The sequence below is a fragment of the Ammospiza nelsoni genome, chromosome 1 (assembly GCF_027579445.1).
Source record: "Ammospiza nelsoni isolate bAmmNel1 chromosome 1, bAmmNel1.pri, whole genome shotgun sequence".
Lineage (NCBI taxonomy): Eukaryota > Metazoa > Chordata > Aves > Passeriformes > Passerellidae > Ammospiza > Ammospiza nelsoni.
Window position 1 is genome coordinate 72,036,740 of NC_080633.1, and position 20,987 is coordinate 72,057,726.

Consider the following 20,987-nt stretch of genomic DNA (forward strand, 5'->3'; position numbering starts at 1 on the left):
TGACTGGTTTTTAGTATCAAAAGCAAGGCAAAACTATACAGTGCTCTTGTGGGAGGATAGAATGTAAGAAAATAAAGATAGTGCAGAAGGTAGTCTCACACCTGAGGAGTTGCAGCTGTGCTAATCACCAAAGATTAGGAACAGGCCTGCCCTTAATAGGCCACAGCTGTGTCCAATAAGAAGAGGAGTGCTACATAAGAGTGGGGTAGCTGGGTGAGGAGGGAGTTGGAGTTTGTTGGCTGTGCTGTGAAGGAGTCAGTGCTGTGAGGAGATTCCCACGAGAAATCACCAAGAAGGTGTAGGACTTTTGCAATAAGATGGTAACATTCTCTGTTGTTTATGATAGCATAGTAGATATGGCTGGTTTAACTGGGAAGAACTGAGAGTGTAAGTTAGGTTAGGTGAGGTAATGTTCTATTACTTTAAGCAATAAACAGGAAATTAATGAATTATTGTACCCACAAGCTACCCTTCTTCAAGGCTGTAGCCAACATCAAAACTAGGTACAGGTGACTTAGTTATGCCACTTGGAATACTGAGAGAGTAAGAGAGATACAATCTGTGGAGGAAAGGAAATTTTGTTGAAGGCCAGGAGAGCTTTTAGACAAAAAGAACAGGTAGAGAGTGTGAGAGGCAATTTCACTACTGAAAAATTAAAGTGGTTAAGGGAGAAAAGGCCTGAGGGGGATTTATAATTTGGCATGAAATATGGATATTCAGTAGATAGCAGTCTAACAGATGAAGAAATTTCAGGACCCAGTACAGCTGTTAATTCCAAAGCCAGATGGAAATATTCTCAAATAGCAAAGTATTTTTTCCCCCCCTGTGCCATCAACAGGCAGGCATAGTGGACATTTCCAGTGTCTTTAAACCAAATAATACCAAACAAGGCTTCTGAGTAAAACTTGACATAAGGGCATTTGGTATTTTTCACTTGTGTAAGTCTCATATAAGGCAGATTTGCCCAAAGACTTGATACATTGCTTCAGTGAGTAAAACCCTTTTATATGACACTGAGCTATCTAGAATAGCTTAACGACTACTCAGCAGTGCAAACATATCTGGGGAGCAAAAATTGTGTCAGCGGTTACTGCTTCAGACAGATGGAGTATAAGAAGGGAAGGGGGGAAGGAAGGACGGACTAGCCTTACCTAGGGGTTGAATAACCATTAGGAGATGCAGACTCCCCTGAACCATGCACTTGTGTCTGTCCCACTCTGCAATGCTGGGATCAAGAGCTGCATCTCCAGTGTGAGAGTTACATATGTCACTTATGTCACTGTGCAAAGCTGTGAGCATCTGGCAGCTGTAACCAGTTCCCTGTTGGTGTAACAGGCAGCTTTGCTCTGCTGAGCTCCTCTTGTGGTGAGATGTGTCTCTATTTCTCTGAGTACAAAAGGGAAGCAAGATAGGCCCAGTTATAGTGATTCTGCTGCTGGGCTTCCTCTCCATTGCCAGTGCAGGAAGGTGGGAGGTGGCTTCCTACAAGAAATGGAGTGAAGCAACAGCTGCACACAAAGGTATGAAAAATGTTGCTTCATCAAAACCACCCCTTTCCTACCAGCTGAAGGCATTATAAAAGATTGCTGGTAGCTGAAGTCTTACACAGAAAGACAGGTTAAATTATCACAGTGTTCTTCATGGCCTCCCAGGCAATGAATCAGTGAAGCAGTGAAGTGGGTTGTTGCTTTCACCATGGAGGAATTCATCACAGTAGCCAAATTAATGACTGCTTTTCAGGAGTTTCTCCTGGTATCTGAAGGACTGATTTGCTGTCTGCTGTTTGTTATCTGTGGCAGTTTTAAGTTTCACTGAAGTGAGTTTATTGCTTTGTGTGTTTAATGCCTGAATACAACCTTCCTAACCTTGATGATGTCCATTGCTTTGCTTTCTTCCTTTGCTGGGCTTGATGATGATATCACAACAATTTACCTTGCTAGGAGCCAGTTCCTCATTTCGCCTTATGGCTATATTAGAGTGATTGCCTCTGCCTCTTCAAATGGGCATGCTTGTAAGTTGACCTTGGAGTGGGAGCAGTAAGGCTGCAGTGTTTTATGGGTGTTTTAGGTGCTGTCTGTGTTTGAATATGTAGCACAGGGCTCTTGGTGGCACTAGGCAGGGGGAACGAAGCAAATAGGTTGGAGGGATGGATGCAAATGAACTTATGAAGCCCTGACTGGAAGGCACAGAGCTGGCTGGCTGATTTGCACACACCCTGAGCTGGGCTTAGATTATTGCCAGCACTGTACTGGCCTGGGGCTCTTGCTTGGATTTTTTTCTTTCTTTGCTTCTCTCACCTGCCACGAGCTGAGAGCTGTGGAACTGTAGTTGGAAGGCTGCCAGGACAGGGTCTGCCTGCAAAATGCAGTAGGTCAAATTAATCCTTCAGGAAACCTTACTGAGAAGAAGGGTGTTGGTTGTGTTCCTTGTCATGGCTAAAAAATAAATGAGTAGAATAAATACAGTGGTATGGCTTACAAAGTATATTCAGCGATTTTCACTCTGACATGATCTGTTACCCAAATATCAAGCCTCCAAACTCATACAAATTAATTTGAGTCTTTCATCAGCTTTATATATAACTTTTGCTGCTGAGGCATCTGGATCATGGTCTTATCTCCAAGTCTTTTACATCCAGGACAAACCAGAATCCCTAGACTTCAACAAATGATGTGTCTCCTTCACTCAGTGACCCCCAGCTCTCCGTCCAACCTGTATTTAAGAGCTACAAAACAAAACCAACTCAAACAACCCAACCAAAAATGTGGAGGCTGTAACTTAGGGGCATACTCAGGGAAATCAAAACATACAACCAAGTAAACAAACCAGTGTTTCCATCCACTTCTGCCCTGGTTAGAAAGCCAGGACAATTGTCTGTGCCAGGCAAGCAGCTCCCAAGCTGCTGTTCAGCTCAACAGCCTAATTAATGTGTCTCCAGCCTAATTAGCTGGTCAGAGGTGCAGATGAGCACTTTAACTGCACCAATGTATCACCACTTTTGACCAATCCCAGTCATGCCTGCACAAGAACAATGCAACTTGTGCGGGTTTTTGTGGTGGCTCCACAAGGAAGGTGGATAAATCATAGAGGCCTCATTCTGCCACCCCTGTGCTCACAGAGTGAGAAGCCTTGTCAGGAGAGGGGTTTGAAGCACCAGGGCTAACAGTGAGTGAAATACTCTCAGCATGAGTGAGTGTTCCTGAACAGCAGATTAGCAAACTGAGCCAAGCGCTTATCTAAAATTAAGCATTTTCTTCTACTTACACCGTGACATTCTTGTCTCCAGTTGTGTTTGTTTTTTTTGCCTTTCCTTTTTTCTGTGTGTATTTAAATGCTGATGAGAGAAATCTACACAGAGACCAAGGAATGGGTAAGGTCTGAGTAGCACACTAAAACAAAAGCTTGGGTGGAGTTCACTTGTTAGATCTATATACTTTAGCTATTATTGTCTTCAGCTGGGTTTGAAGTACTAATGTACCTAGGCAAGAAAACAAATTTACAATGGCTTAGTTAGAAATTCCTTCTCCAGGAAGAGCTAGAATAAGCAAAACATAATCTGAAACAAGGCCAGATTCCCTTGGAATTTATTGAAAGGGATCTTCTTGAAATCAAAACAGTTGTGTTCCATTAAATTAATGCAGATCCCATTTGGCCACAGGCAGGCGCCCAGTCCCAAAGCTGCATTGCGAAGGTGCACAGTGGAGAGCTGGCACCCCCTCAGGACCAAACTCACTCTGTGATCACTGGTTTTATGGAGGCAGTAGCTCGGTGTTGGTCTCCTGCCACACCATCCAAGGAGGGCTCTTGTTTATCTTTCTTCCCAGAAATGGGAAATCCTATGTCTGCTGGCAGTGTGCTTGGACAAAAGGAGCTGGGCTGAAGTGCTGGGGTGCTACTGCTGAAGCAAAAGAGGGTGCAGACAACTGCTGGTGCAGTAGCCCCTCTATCAGGGTCCCTCTTCACCCTCTAGCCCCACAGCAGGTGGGTTGGTTTGCCAGAGTCCAGCAGAAGCAATGTAGGCTGTAGGTGCTTTCTTGTGGTTGACAATCTGTTGCGCTAATATTTTTTTTTCCCCTTTAACCTATGTTGGAAGCCTCAAAAGTTTGGAGGGGAGTGTTAAGATTTCAGCTTCCTCTGCTGGCCTGTTTGGAGGTCACTTTCTTAGTGTGTGTGTGTGCCTGAATGCTGCAGGGGAGCTAAGAGTAGCTCTGCTTCCTGACCTTGCTTTGATAAGAAGGTGGTGTTTTTTTGTAGGCATAAAATTGAATGGAGCAGCTCACTGCTGACACTGAGCATTCTCTGAGATGCCTGATGGCCATGACCTGCTCACATGCTTCTGGCAATGGTAATCAACCATGCTAAGGGCAGCAAAAGTATTTCCCCCTAAGGTTAGGTGGGTGTTGGTGTTCTGTCTCTTTATGGGCAGAGAGGTTCAGCTGCTGGGGACACCTACATGTGTCTGCCACACGGGATCAGACCCTGGAGGGCTGCCAGGTGAGCATGATCCATACCTCCACCTTGCTTTCCAGGAGTGCCCCATACTTTGACTTTTGCAAGAGTGCGGCATGCCTGTAGCATCAGGACATTTGGATGAAACTGAGAATCAGGCCAGATGGTCTAATGATCCCTCCCACCTTCTATAGGTTCTATAGTGCTGCATCTTTGAGATGTAGCACAGTCTACTTGTGCAAACCTGAAAAAAAATCCCACCACTACCAACACTCCATATTGCACCTCCTGAAGACCTTGTGGCAGCAACCATCTTAAAATATCTTTTTAAAAAGATATGTTCAGGTGCTGTTTTCAAATGAAGTCTCTGACCTTGATCACTTGAGAATACATAGCTGAATTCAAAATGAACTGCATAAAACTTTTTTTAAAATATTACCCTACATTTCAGAATATGGCTTGTATGAAAACTGCATATACATTCAAAATTGAATTGTATATTAATATATCAACATCAAACCTGTATATTAATGTAATTAAAACCACTCTTTCATTGCTTTGGAAATTATTTAATAGCTGACAAGTTCAAAGGTGAAAGAAAGTGAAATTTCAAACAAACATGGTTTTGTCTTTTACTTGGGTAATGTAGTTATCTGTTCCTCTTGTATACCTTAATTGTCATAGTCAAACAGGAAGTATGGTGGAGGTATCATGTCAGAATTGGGTAGATTTGCTAATAACATGTGTTCCTTGAAAATTTGTGTAATAATAATAATATTGCCACAATTAGATGTTCTTTCATGTTTTTCCAAAATCTGTGTGTAAATTCAGAAATAGTGAAAGCTAAAGCATATTTTTTAAATGTCCATGTGTATAAGTAGACATTAATATATGTGCATGTGCATATATATATGTGTGTGTTTATCTTTAATGATGCATATATTGAAAAACTTCACATGACATTGCTTGAAAAGCTCAGCAGCACAGGATAGTTTTTGTGATGTTATAAAAGATTCACAGGAAAAAACTTGCAAAATAATTTCATCTAAAATAATGACAGAATCATCATAGATTCACAGAATAGATAGTTCAAATCTGGACTTTAAGATCATCTCATTCCAACCACCTGCTATGGGCAGGGACACCTTGCACTAGACCCAGTTGCTCAGAGACCATATAAGGTTGGAGGTTTTACTCTTCAATGCATCTCACCTCAACACGGAGATTTTCAGTTTTGCAAGGAGTGTTCTGTCTCTGCTCTTTTACCCTTTCATGCATGCACACATAGGAATGGATGTACCCTCTCACAAGAGGTGACTCCAAATTACTGGATGGCTGTACTCCAGTTTTAAAAGAGCATCTCCTGGTCGCTTTCATCTTGGAAACAATTTCATGTGAATGTCCTGTGCAAATTGATCTATATAATATGCTGATGTAATACATGCATGTGAAAATCTGGAGGAATGCTTCAAAAAAAAAAGCTGGATGAACATTACTATAGACCAGATATTGCCTGTGAGTGAGTACCCCACTGTATTTTCAACCATCCTTTTTTGCTCAGCAGGAAATTACCCAGAGGTATCTCAAAGGCAAAAATGTGGAACTGTGGATCAGTAGATTCATGGATCATTCATATGATCCATATGAATCTCTATTGAGAGATCATATGGATAGTCTTTCTTTTTCCTGATATTTATTTTTTTAAACAAAAAAAAGTTTGTTCTTACTGCACTCTTGAGGTGATTGCTTTTGCTTCTATTCCTTTGACTAAATATTTGAGAGAAGCAAGCACAGCTAGATACTCGTGATCTCATTATGCATTTAGCAGAATGTCCTGGTTCAGGAGGACAGGATTAATTTTTGCAGTAGCCAGGTGTGGAGGGATAGAATGTAAGAGAATAATGCAGAAGATAGTCTCACACCTGAGGAGTTGCAGCTGTACTAATCCCCAAAGATTAGAAACAGGCCTGCCCTTAATAGGCCACAGCTGTGTCCAATGAGGATGAGTGCCACAAAAGAGAGGGGTAGGTGGGTGAGGAGGGAGTTGGAGTTTGTTGGCTGTGCTGTGAAGACGGAGTCAGTGCTGCAAGGAAGTGCCCATGAGAAATCACCAAGAAAGTACAGGACTTTTGCAATAAGATGACAACAGCCAGGAAGGGGCTATGGTACCTGGAAGTTGTTTTGTACCACCTCAGGTCATTTTCCAGGGATGGGGAAATGGGTCCCTTGTGGGTCGGTGTAGCATGGTGGAGGGAGAGGTTGGATATTGTTAGGGGTGAGAACTCATGTGCAAATCCTTTGTTTCTTGCACAACTTTGTTGTTAATATTATTACTGTTATTGGTAATTTCCATATGTCATTGCTGTTTCCAGTAAATTGTTCTTTTCTCAACCCACAATCTTTACCTTTTGTGGCTCCAATTCTCCTCTCCATCCTGCCACAGGGGAAGGGGAAGAGGGAGGAGGAGCGAGGGAGTAAAGGGCATGTAGTTTGGAGGGTCTCAGTGGGAGCACTAAATTGGGGAGTACCATTTTTAACCATGACACAGAGCAACCAGGGTAGTTTCCACTGCCAGCTGAATGCAAGTGAGACTCTTGTGCATTTCTGTTGTTCTGTTGGTTAATGGAACCTTCCTCTTTAGCTACAACACTTGGATTTTTTTTTCTCAAGCTTCTCTAAAGTACAAGTGCTACTAGAGCTTTTCACACTTACAGCCCATAACCCCTCAGAACTCTGGAAACGCTGCAGAGGAATAACGGATATGCCCAGGGTAGTTGTATTACTTGTAGCTGAGACCTGAAAATATGCAAAATGTTCTGTGGGAGACTTTATACTGGGGTCTTAACAGGTAAAAGAAATGAGATTGTAGAGTTTGGAGACAGGGAGGTTGCTGGGAAAAAGGCACTGCAGTAAATGCATTGTGATGTACACAAATGCTTGTAACTTAAACTGAATAGCTGGGATTTCTTACACTATAGCAAGCTGTGTATCATATCTTTCTCTATCCTTTCTGTGGGTCTTCAATTTTTTCCCCTTCATCTGCAGTGTGGCAGTCCATTTTTCTATGCTTATGGTTGCCACCTCATGCAAGAAGAAAATACATAATTTCCAGGGTAATCTTGTGTGGAGGACTGGGCATAAGCAGATAAGCATGTTTTATTCTTGAGTATTCTGATTGTTGCAAGAGGAAGGCTGTTAGTGGAAGAGAGGGTCCTGTGGAGATGGAGCAGCACTGTTCTCAGGCAGCTCCTGTTTCTGCCTTGAGGCTTGTGCTTGTTGTGCCTGCACCGACTCCCCCTCAGCCTCACTCACTTCCTGGAGGGCTCTGAAGGGCTGTCTGTGCATGCACAAATAATGTAATGTGAATGGTGTGAAAAACCTATTTTACATAAGATATATGCATCAGATAAACCAGAAGAGGAAGTGGATTGGTCCCTTTCTCTCTCTTTTGACCCCAGATTTGGACTATCCGTGGTAGCAGAACCAACGTAGGATCTAAGCACTGGTGATCTTTCTCCTTCTCTTTCTCTCTTTTATGTCTTTATTTCTCTCTTCTTTTACTTTATCTTGGCAAAGTGCAGCTTTCATATTCTTACCCTGTACTCTGTACTGAAGTTTGCTGTAAGGACTGGGAGCATGTTAAAAGGTGTTGTAAAAGTTAAGAGCTTGTTAGCCAACACTTCTCTCATTATGTAGTGGGCTAGTTTCTGGAATTACAGCAACTATATAATAAGATAAGAGATCCCTGACATGTGGACTGGTGTCTTTGATCAGCCAAATGAACATTTATTATGGACAGCATGCCCCATCCTGAGTGGGCTGTGGCATCCTACCCGTGCAGTTTTCACCAGCCTTTAGAACAGTCCACATCCAGATGGAAAACCACCTGTAAATGAAATGATTGACATCCATCCAGTGGCATTCCCACAACAGAGACTATCAGTTGGAGATGTGCTATGCAATTGTACTTTATCATTGGAAGGGTTTGGGTGGAGTCCTGAGGGCATCCACAGCTCTGGGGTGGAAGTGAATGAATACTGGGCTTCTCCTAAGTGTGGCTGTGCTACAGGGTTTACTTGGGCTGTGTTTGCACCCTGTGTGGTTTCACCCCTGTTTCAGCCATAGGCACCCAAGCTCTGCTCCATCTGTATCCTGCACAGAGGAGTCCTGTTTATGGTCCATCCAGAAAGCTCAAGGATCAGATAGCACATCTCTAATTCCTTGCTTGTAAATTGTCCAGGAGGAATAGTGTTTACCTCTATGTTAAAGAACTGATCTTATAATGGTGTCTGTATGTGTATGGGACTGATTGCAAAAGTAAGCTAGATGTATAAAATCAAAGATGCCCCTTCGGCCTTTCAAAGCAACAGAGAAGCTGCCACCTAGAAACCATTAGGGATGTGTACCTTTCTCCCCTGTTCTGAAACAAAGCTATTCTCCTATTGGCTTTTCTGTGAGATGACTTTCTGTGTATTGATTTTATGACCTTTCAACTGCTGTCTCAAGTCTTCTGCATTGACAGCATTATGAGCTGTATGGTTGGAGCTTGGAAAATAGTTATATTTTTGGTTCTTTTGAGTCAGATGAGTTCACAAAATCCTTGGGGCTGAATGATGACATCATTTCTCACCTCTGTATTTCACAGGTCAAATTATTGCAGCTGCTCAGAGAATTGGAAGAATTCAGGGCAGAGAATTAGCCTTTAGCATCTATTTCTGCTCTTAGTGAAGTTAAGGGGAAATTCTTTCAGGATCAGACCTATTTGTGCATATTTGCTCATGCAGAAACTTGTGGCTGTGTGCAGCTATGTTGGATTCTGCACCTAAAAATAAATATCTTTGCAGAAACAAGGGGCTTGCTTTGTTCACATTTATTCCTTTATTCCTGACTGATTGTTTCTGTCTGTCAGCAACAGCAAAGCCTCATTGTTTTGGTGCTCCAACTGTGATGAGTTAAATGGATCCTGTTTCCAGAAACTGCTGAGACTCCAAGCCTCTGAGATATCTGCCCATTAGTGTTTCACCCTGGATTGCCCACAGTGGTGGCACTTGCACCTTCCCTTAGTAATATCTGCTTTCGATGCAATTTTTTGCAACTTAGTGATTTAAAATCTGCCTAGTTTGTGATTGCTGGTGAGAATGGACAGTAGATTGCTCTTCAGATACTCACCTTGGCATTTTATAGAAAACACTGCCACTTTTTAGCCGAGTGATCTCTCACTTTTATTCATTCTCATCCTTCTGACCAACCATTCTCCATTCACCAGGCTCACAAACAACCTCATTTTTCACACCTACTTCTCCATTTGTTGACACTTTGGGCTCCTGCCCATTGCTCTCCCTCAGCAGCAAGCTCATTCACATTCCATATTCAAAACCCACAACATGATTCATTGAACACCAAAGTGCTTTTGCTTTGCACTGTTTGTCTGAGACTGACCCGAAGGATGACATTATAAATGAGCTCTTACATCTGAATTGCTTTGTCCTGATTAGCAAAGTCAGGAGAAAATGGCAAGGAGCTTTTTGGGCTTGAGTGGGATCAGCTGCTTCTCCAAAGTTTCTCTACTTATTGATCTTATGTCTTTGCTTTCCTATGTGGCATGGAATGCGCCAGTTTCAGTTTTTAGGTTCCTGAGGGAGATTTTTGAAAAGGACAGTTTGCTACAGATGACTTTCACAAAAAAAAAAAAAAACAAACAAAAAAAAAAAAAAAAAAAAAACAAACAAAAAAAAAAACCCACCAAACTCCCCCCCCCCCCCCCCCAAAAAAACCCCAAACCTAAAACCAAACAAAGCCCCCCAACCAAAATCCTAAAGCAACTGAATGGAAGTGACATTCATTTTGAAAAGAGGGGGAGGAACTGGACATTTGAAATGTTGTAAACCATGAGAATGCTGCAACTTCAATTTTTCTGATTTGAGGGGTTTCAGACTCAGTGCATTTAGATCATTAAAGTTAATAGGAATATTCACTTCTCAATAGGAAAATTCAACTTAGGAATGTCATAGTATTTCCTAAATACTTTGTTGGTCATTCAGACCAACACTTCAAATCCAGCTATGTGACTAATTCTGATGCATGTCACTAAAATGGAAAAACCAAAGATGGCTCTTATTTTTGTTATCCACAGATTAATGTGAAAATATTGCCTCAGTGAGCTGTTTTGCCATATTTTCTCAGCTTCCTCTTAATTTCAGTTGTATTCTGTATCCATGACCAGTGACTACTGCTAATGTCAACATCAAGATTTACAGAGCTGCAAAATACTACTCTGAGGGCTAAGACTTGGAGATATAATGAGTCTCAATAGACATCCTAATAGAGATTATTAAGTGCTTTATTACACACAGTAATTACTGTTGTCATGCAGAACATCTCAGCTTGTGACATGAAAGAGGTACTTTTTCAGACTAATATTAAGGAAAATGAGTTGAAATTTGAGATCTGGAAGAAAACCATTCTTAAAAATTATCAGAATAGGTTGTGAGCTTTTGTAGCACCTCTTATTTTTCACTGATATGAATGAAATTCTGGAATAATACAATTGGCTGATGAAGAAAAAAGTTTTTTTTCTGTTATAGAAAGAAGTGAAAGATAGAAGTGGAAGTGGCAAATGAACACAAACTTAGGTGAAATAAGTGTCAAACTTGTGTCAACACTGTTGAAAGTTGGGACTCTTTTGGTCTTAGTAAGTTATTGTTAAAAGTATAAACAGGCTTTGGTGGAGTGGAGTAATGGTCTCAAGGAACCACTGGAATTCAGAAATTAGAATCTCTTTCAAAGGTGGTGGGAAAGGAGAGAGAGTTGGATAATATATAGGAAACAGGACTCTGTTGTACTTCAGGAAGGGTGAAATATAGGTGAAACACAGGTAATTCTTATGGCTGATTTGCTGATTAGTTACTAGGTTATGATCTATGTGTTAATAATATTAACTCAACTATAAGTAAGCTATCAGTTAATCGTATGTGACCCACGTGTGGCCACAGTGAGATTGTTACAGAGTGTTCCAGTGTCAGCTGTTTCAAAAGGATTTTTTGAAACATAAATGAAGTGAGAGTAAATGTTTTTTGAGGGCTTGGGGATCCGGTGTTGAAACAAGACTTAAGTATCTCAGTTTATTTTATCAGCAATGAGAATCAAGAGGTGACAGGTTTACAGTGGAGAAGTTCTTTCAAGGAGAGAGAGTAATGAGGTCTAGACAAGTGTGTGACATGATCTTATAGCTGGAAGCTAAAATTACACCAGTGGAGACAGCAAATAAAGCACAGATTTTGAACTAGGAGCTCTGGTAGCAACACAACAAAAACCCCACTAATTTTTTCCCCATCCTTCTGACATTCATATCACCTGTTTGGAATGTGTATTTCAAGTACAAGAGACTGGTTCCAGTACAAGACTAGGTAGATGAGCATTAGTCACTTTTAAAATACAGAGAGGCATGGTGGGCGAATTAATTACTGTTTTTTGTGGCCTACAGCTCTGTGGATCAATTATGCCTACTCCTTTCAATCACAAACTATTCAGAGACCAGGATCATTCTGTATTATTTGTTCAGATGTGGTATCTTTTCTCTGTGTCATGAATACAGGATACAAAAGTGATAGATACTCTCCTTGTTCCTTTAGCATTCACATCCATCTCCCATCAGCTCAGAGTTTAGGGCTGAGATTGCAGGTGCTGCTTTGTCATGCAGTCTATGGCTTTCATCACCATCTTATCATTTAAATGTAGGATTTCAGTTTCTGATGTGGATGTTATCACAGGATTTGGACATAATGCCCTCATTGTTACCATGCAGATATAGGCAGCATGTTAAACAGTGCTTAACCGAGTGTGGTCTTTCTCATGGCTCATGCAATTGCCGTCACCTAAATTCTAAACTTCCAGACCTTGGGCTCTAACCTTGAGGCACCATTGTCCTGTGGTTAATGAATATAATGTGATGACTTCTGGAATGAAATGACCTGTCACAATCTGTACAATACAAATTCATTTCAATTTTTGTTAGAAGGGGAAAAAAAATCTCTTTCCAGAACAATATTTCCCCATTTCATTATTCACCTGTTTATGAGGAATGATACAGTAAAGACTGGGAAAAGGTATTTGGAGTTCTAGATATGAGGTGAAAAGATGCAAACAGTGGCTAAAAGTGCAAGGGGAGAAGAAAGTGGGTACTACACTCAGCTGTTCTTTGATTCTGGAAGTTTGAATAGAGTTGTGAAACTATCCTCCTATAGGGGTGTAGGATAGAGCTGTTCTTTGCCTGGTGAGCAGGAAGATAATTATAGGGACAAAGGTGTCCTGGTCTCAGGCTTGGCCGTTTATCAAGTGTTCTACCCCAAAGTGAAATCCATTAACTTAGTCCTTACAGAGGAAGATGTGGAGGAATTAGCATACCAGGGTTTTCTCATCAGGATGCTCTAGGAAAATTGTTGGCCAGAGGGATATAGAGCAAGCAGGTATTTTGTCAGCAGGAGGTTAAGTGGGAAAAGGATACAAGCATAAGATGTGAGGAATGAGGTCAGAACGAAGGACAGCTGATCTGAGGGGGCAGGCCACTCCATATAACTGCTTTTTCATGCCTGCTGGGCTGAACCTGGTGCTGGTCCTGAACCAAAGTGAAGGAGCTGCCAAATCAGTTCAAGTGGAGCCTGTGTAAAGAAGGCAGGTAGCTCTGGCTGTGCAGTGCTGCTCTTGCAGTAATCCTGCCCATCAGGAGGTGCAGGCAGACATCAGCTGCCCAGGGGGAAGCCTGGGGCTGGGAGGAGTGGGCAGAGACCTCTGAGCTGTGTGGGTGGCTGCAGAGCAGTGAGCTGATGAAGCGCATTGTGATGATGTGCAAGCACTCCCAGTTCAGTCCTGGGCTATTTTGTCTGCTTGGATTTGCAGCCTGACAGCAGCTCTTTCAAAACAGTTGGTATTTGTGGGATATATGTGTTTTATCAATTTCTGTGTGCCCTTTTCCCAGAGAGTTGGCGTCTGTGAATTTATGGCACTGTACTGCTCGAACTGTGCCACTTCCATCTCCCTCCTTTAAGCTGGGAGGCTACAGCAACTGGTGTAATAGAGCTTATGCATTTAACCTGAGAGATTTCTGAGGTACTGGGGAGGAGAGAATCTCTGTGTACGTGTGTGTCTTGATATGGAGCCAATTTAAGCCCCAAGGAAAAATTTCCATTGATTATAACACAGTTTAAATCTGGTCTGTAATACTTACTGAACAACAAATTGTGTTGTAATCCTTTTAAGTCATGGCTTTATATAAAATCAGGAGAATTATTCTTATTTATTATCCCTTTCACTTAAACCTTTTGGGGATAGAAACACATTCAGTTTCAGTGATAAAGAAAACACTGCAATCAATGGCTTTGGAAAATCACTAAAAATAAAGGGTTTGTGTATGAGATTGAGTCAGTTTTTATCCTGCCAAGTGCCTATTGTGGAATGGAGTGATTTACTGAAAAGTTGTGGAGCAAACCAGAGCTCTGTAGTCTTTACACTTCATAGCTGAGTGATGGAGGAAAATTTTAAAAATAATACAATGATGTCAGAAGCTTTTCACAGCTTGGAGGGTTTTCCCTACCAGAACTTAATTTCAATCTGAACACAATTAACTAAGTAGGCCACCCTAGGGAGCAGCGGGGGAAAATCCTTTAGAGTTTTCAAAATTGGTGATGGAAAGAGAGTAGCTGTATTTTAGCTAAGACTGGAGCTTTTTTTTCTTCATGCCCAGATTTTGCCTTCTCCACTAAGACTGCGACATATTTGAGGCTGGTATTCCACAGTCTCATTCCTCATTGTCATCTTAACTGTCTAAAACCGCTTCTAACATTTGAATGAAGCAACGCAGGAACAAATCACACAGAGTTTCTCATATTTCTCAATGTATTCTGTTTTCAGTATATGCTATTATCTGAAATATCATTAATCATAGGAATGTTTGTTGTGTTAGTTATTCTTCAGGTCAATTACAAAGTAAACTACCCTCTGTATTTCAGATCATCTTACAATAAGAAGGGCTTGGCAGTGCCTCCTCAGCTTTGCAGGACAGTTTGGCAGTAAATGACTCTGCAATTAATTTATTTCTCAACCAGTGTGGTTTAAAATGCACAGACATCAGAAATACTAATATTACTGCAGATAACCCCCTTGCATGCCACAATACCTAAGCAACTCATATTTATTTTTTCAGTCAAGTGATTTATTTTGTCCTCCAGTGCCAGACTTGGAAGTTCTAAGCTCTTGCTCAGATAGGCTGGGATACTGCATGGAAGTCAGACCAGAAAGTCCTGGGTAAGCACACTGCCTTTTACTTCCCTGTTGGATTAATGTGGATTTGTATTTTGATTATTTGCAGCTCAGCTTCCTTCAATACAGAGTTTAAAGCAAGGTTTGGATACATATCTATCTCTGGAGGCATCAGAAATTTATTTTTCTATGGAAAGATCTCTCTCAGTGAATTGTTTTCTGAATTGAACATGAAGAAGGTACCTCTCAGTTCAGTAGCATCCTGCACTGGCTTTGTACCAGCTCAGTCAGGTGGCTCAGGCAGTGGAGCAAGAAGTATTTTCTGTGATGTGACACCTCTCAGGGTAAGGAAGACCTAGCTTTTTCTAGGAAGATAGAACTTGTGGGTAATATCTTTTAGGTTCCTTAAAGACAGTTTCCCAATTATACACATCCAAACATAGCCTGTAAACTCTTTTTGTGCAAGCTTGTGTGATTGGAGAGGAGTCAGGTAGATCAGTACCTTTGGTTTGCTCTGAGCGACTGCCTCCTAACTTCTCTGTGGATGAAGACAAAAGCATTTGTGCTCACATGCTCTGTCTAGATTTGGTAGATATATCCTTTGGCCACTCAGTGGTTTTCCAAGAGGGCACATCAGAGCTGCTTCTGAAGGGATTAAGCTCATGCTGCTTTGGGATGTTGACAGGTGGCCCTGGTGTGCAAATCATCTCCCCTCAGGCAAACCCATTCTCCTCAGCAGAAGCTGTTTTATAGTTTTGAGTGATTACATTTCAAGGGTCGATGAAAGCAGCAACCCCATGCTGTTAGTGATGTGTGAACACTCCTTATGAATTACCTTTCAAAACAAGGTTTGAAAGGGGTATTTAGGCAAAGCAGGGTCTTGCAGTTAAAGGGAGGGTTTCTTTAAAGTGCACTGTGGCTGGGAAGACTCCCCTTCTCAGACTCCTGTCAGTGTGCAGATGTGTCTCCAAAATGGCTTTGCTTACTCCTTGCTCAGAAATCCTGTCATATTCATACTTCAGAAGCATACTGGCTCACTGAATACCAGGCTTTTACTGCCTGAACAGAGGGCAATATTTCTCCCTTACAATACAATCTTGAAGCCTTACGGCAAAGATTTCTTTGACAAAGGCAAAATATTTTATTTTACCTGACTAAGGGACCAGGACCTTAATATATGCAGTCTTTTAAACTGGCTCAGTTTTTAATGCTCACAGAACTGAAGTGCCTTATGAATTACAGACTGACATCTCCTTTATCAAATGAAATTACCATGTTGGACTCATTCATGGAATATTTCCAAGCACAAAACTCACTCTGCTTTCTATTTCTGTTAAGGGCCAATCCATGGTATTCTGGTTTATGCTCACTGGTAGCCTTTTAACTCTTTCATGATAAAAACTTTACATGATGCTATGTGTGGTTGAGTAGAAACAACCTCTCCTGTGCTACAGTGACAGCTTTAAGATAAATAGTGGTATTTTCAAAATCATTTGAATTTTGTTTATAGCTTCATCTACCACTTTAGTAGTAATGCACAGTGCTTTAAGCTACATGAAATCATCGTTAGGTTCGTGGAGCGGTGAATTTTAGAGAGTACCTTGAACACTCATTTGACAGATTTACTAGTAGCTAGAAAGTAAAGCAGATATAAACTATCATAAGTAAATCCCCCCTTTTATTAAGAAGGCTCATATTTCAAAAGCTTCTGAAAAGTTACTCTGAACAGTGTCAGTCTGAAGTTCAGCTGATGTAAATGAACACCCTCCTACTGATGCACAGGAAGATGTGGGGTTTTACACCAAGTCTGTTCACGCATATCATCTGCACAGTCTTCCTTCAGAACATGCATGTGTGATTCCATTCATTTTTGATAATTAACGTCTAGTCCTTGCAGATCCACATCAGAAATGACAATGGTTGAAAGTACTGCTTATCAGAAGCTGTTGGACTTCCATATGTTAACCCCATTACAGGTTACTTTGGTCACTGGACCCTGAATCCATTTCCAAGGAGAAAATAAAGATATGAGCTTGCAACACACATAAAATTTTGTTCTTAGATGCACGCAGTTCTCACTTGACACTGACCTGGCTTAGCACTGGTATGTCCATTAGATTTCACTGCATTTTAATTTCCAGGATTTTATCCATGGCGTAGCTAATCTCAATACCAAATTGAAGACTAAGTTTTGCTGCTTTTTGTGTTTTGGACAGTGATAGAAGTGCTACCATCTGATGGTGAAAATTTGTCATTGTGATTCTTCTTTTAGGTCACTTCCTGTAATTTTTGTGGCTCCCCAGCAAAGGGCTCCCAAGGTTTCAAACAGTTGACAGCTTAAGAGATTTACTGCACAGGTTCCATTGAGGAAGAGCCCTGCTCAATTTAAGGTGTGCTCCCCACTCATCTCGTGTATTTTTTTCCAGGCCTTTACTTCAGGTCTAGTATTTTCCACATTTGGGTTCAGAACATTTACTATTTTGAGAGGAGTTTGGTTTATTTGCATTCCAGGAACTCCAACCTAAACTAGGAAAATAACTTTACTTCAGTATCTTTCCATACCTTCAACTCAGATTTTTGTTTTTGTTGTTGTTGTTGCAGACAGAGATCTAATTCAAGGTTATGAGAGCAATTTTTTTTCTTCATGGTTGAGGTGTTTTATGGCAGTAAGAGCCAGAAACAGAAGAAACTCACAGACGCAGCGCAGTCTCCTGCCATTCCAGTACCTGCAGCCAATAGTTGCAATCAGAAAATTGTCAATTTCCACAGTATTCCACTTGTGAGGTAGGTTCTGAAGTAAATTGGTTCTGCAGGTAGGCATTGAAGATGGAAGATTGTCTTAATCCAGCAGTTCCAGTTCAATTACAGTGTGAATTACTGAAATACTGCCGTATGGTTATGAAAATTGTTTCAAACAAGAAAACGAAGGATGAGATTATTCACAAAAGCCACATGGCTATATTTTGCCTTATGAATGCTGGACTACACTGTAATGAGAAGTATTTTTAAAGCAAATAAGAATGTTGCTTCTGCAAACATAGGTGCTTAAATATTAATCAGAGCTCTGCCCCAGTCCTGCTGAAATACTTAACAATTTTCTGGCTGTCACTCACTGTAATTCTGGTGGTGGTAACGAAACACTGGTGTCAGGCCTGCTTGTTGGTGCCTGTGAGACTGCAGCAGGTGTCATTCCTGTGTTAAAAAGTACCAATTTATTCCCATCCATGTGGAGAGTCCTGTGTAAATGCAAGGAGCAAAGTACCAAGAGCCAGTGTGACCCGTCCTTCACAGGCAAAGTGTGTGACCCCCTCTTTCCCTCTGCTCAAGGCATCTTCTAGAAATAGTGATGTGTGGTCTAAAGCTGCCTTCCAAGCCCACTCCAGCCTAAGAATATTTAACAGCTGGGCTCTGAGATTTCCCCTTTAAGGCAAAAAGATGGGATGCAGGCTTTTGTATGGGGTCTAGATAGGAATGATTTATTTTCTGTAATTAGATGGCGTTTCAATGTAACTACTTCTGCAGCCCATCTAGACTTACTGTAAAGTGTGTGAATTTATTTTAGCTCTGAAACTTTATCGAGAGATTGCTTTATAGACTTGCCAGGGATGAAAAACAAGCATAAAAATGACATTAATCTCCAATTCTATTTGTATTATTAGACCTTGAGCACAGAGAGAGGAAGTAAGAATGCCATTTACGTGTACCGCCCTAGCCAAAGGAATACATGTGTGTATAAACAATAAGAATTCCTCAAGTGACAAGCCTTTAACCTTTCATGGGGTGGGTACTACCTTCCTTCCTGTGTTTTTTTTTCTTTTCCACACTGCCAAAGTCTTCCTTTTACAATGCCATACTCCCTTTAATGCTTCTATTACATTTGAGACTGTTTTAATATTAAAAAAATAAAAGTATGTATAATTCAATTTGGTATGGTTTGAAAATTAAATTAACCCCACATACTAAAGGATAAATGGCTCATTTTTTTCTCCAGGTCTTAATCTCCCAGTTAAATTTTCTGGAAAAAACGCTTCACTTTTTAAACCAAGACTTATAGTATATGAAAGTACAAATGTATTCAAAGATTTTTCTGTACTGCCTGTAGTATTATTTCTGCCTTAGAGGGGCTCAAATACTTGTATGCAGTAATATATGAGCAATTTTTTTCTGCAGCAAATTCTCTTTTGAAAGCCTATTCCATTTATTATGAACTGGAAGGTATATTTTAAAAGCAATGATGAAATATTGACTAGAAAATTGGGTGTGCCAGCCATGGGGGCCTGTCCCTCAGGAGAAGGAACTAGTTTGTTGGGTGGCTTAAGTGTGGCTGACATGAAACACCTGCATTTGTCAGTGCTGGTGCAGCATGCAGAAAACATAAGTGAAGGGGGATCACCAGCCATGGCAACACTTGTCAGTGAATTTTACTTTCTTGTCTACTGGCCCAGGCTGGAGTTTGAATGTGCACATTGCAATTTTTCTGGGCTTCCTTCCAGGAGAAATGCAGGCACAGGGAAGTTCCTCTGTGCCCAGTTGTCTCTTAGAGATGAAGGTGAAGTGCTGCTGGAGCAATGTCATATGCATATATGACCCAGCTGAGATATGGCCTTGATGCAATATCTTTTCAAAATATCTTGGAGATATTTTGAATATTTCCAAGGACTGAGACTCTACAACCTCTCTGGATAACTTGTCACTGCTTGGTCACCCTCAGAGTGAAAAAGTGTTTCCTGGTGTTCTGAGAGAACTTCCTGTATTTCAGTTTGTAGCCATTGAGTCTGATCTGTCACATGTCACCATTAAGAGCCTGGCTCCATCCTCTTTGCACCCTCCCCTCAGGTATTTATATGTATCATGAGACTCTTCCTAAGCCTGCTCCAGGCTGAACAGCCCCATTTCTGACTTTCTTTGCAGGGGAGGTACTCCAGTCCAAGACCTCGAAGGCCCCTCACTGGACTCTTATCTTGGCCTGGGAAGCCCCAGACTGGTTACAGTCAATCTTATCTTAGTGCTCTCACTCTTAGAGCACCTGGGCCCAAAACTCAGAGTGATTCAGACAACCAGCCCTCGGGGCCTCCTTAACCCTGGTGCTGGGGAGTTAGCAGGGAGGAGTCCTGGGGGCTGAGTCTCTCCTGTAGCTATGGGGAGATGAGGTTAAAGAGCATTTTGTGGTGCTGGTGGCTCTGTAGGGCAGGATGGCCCAGGAAGAATGCTCTGCCTGTCCTATCCCGCTGATGTGAAGGCTGGCTCTTGGGCAATCCATGACTGTCTAGCACTGGGTAGCTCCAAGCAGTGCTGGGATTGCTGCTGCCATCCTTTTTGAGCAAGGGGACATACCATGGTGGTACCATTGGGAAGCAGTTGTGTTTAGTCTTTCCTTTTTCCCTCACTTCTTCCAGCCTCTAAAAGTATCAACAGCAGTATGACCTTCCATGCAGTCCCATTTCTCCATTGTTCCTCCTCATCTGCCCAATCTCCTGGGATGCTTTTGCAACTCCATTTCCCCAGAAAAGCAATTGCGACCACCCTCTCCCTGTCCCTCCTTCCCTTCCCTCTCTCCTGGGAACTCTAGATTTTTTTTCCAGGATGGGAAAGATGTTATGTATAATTAAGTTAGCACATGGATTCTACATTTTTATGTATTTATTAAATAACAAATAATTTTATTTGTTGTTTCAAATGTTAATGCATACAAATAAAATTAGTAATTGGGCTGCAGACAAAGTGGAATTGCACACTAAGAGATGCTTGTCCATTCTTTTCTCTGTCTTAATATAGCTCTATAAAGATAAAAGAAGTACATGTTTCTAGGGGGAAATACCCTTTCAATAACAAACAAGCAAACCAGCACATTTTATCTTAATGCACTAACCCAATACTATTATATTGAGGAACAGAAATAACCTTGGATACATGCTCAATTCAACAGCTAGCTTTGGAATTACAATTTGCTGATATTAAAATGTCTTTTACAAAGTTTACTTTAAAACCATATTAATTACGTATTCCCTTAAAAGTATATAAAAAGATATAGAACTTATTAGTTGTAGAAAATATACCTTCTCCAGTTAAAGACAGAGAGAGTGTTTCAAATAAAACCTTTTTATTTTCATCTGAAACTCAATATTGATTTCTTTTTCCATACTACAGGCTGGAGGACAAAGGAGAGTTTTTCTGGTAACCCAATTCCTCTTCCCTCGCCTCACCCTGCTCTTCAGACCTCCTCCAGGTGAGAGATGCTGCTGCTGAGGTTTCCTCTATGAGTTGCACCAAGCAGCTGATGCTCA

General features: G+C 41.2%; 1 long non-coding RNA gene across 1 annotated transcript; it reads left to right on the forward strand.

The window, feature by feature from the left end:
- The first annotated feature begins 267 nt into the window (after nt 1-267).
- LOC132083901 (uncharacterized) lies at nt 268-17,779 on the forward strand. The gene is made up of 4 exons (XR_009420003.1): nt 268-320; nt 14,673-14,748; nt 16,976-17,093; nt 17,305-17,779. It is a non-coding gene; the product is annotated as an uncharacterized LOC132083901 (long non-coding RNA).
- The last annotated feature ends 3,208 nt before the right edge of the window (nt 17,780-20,987 follow it).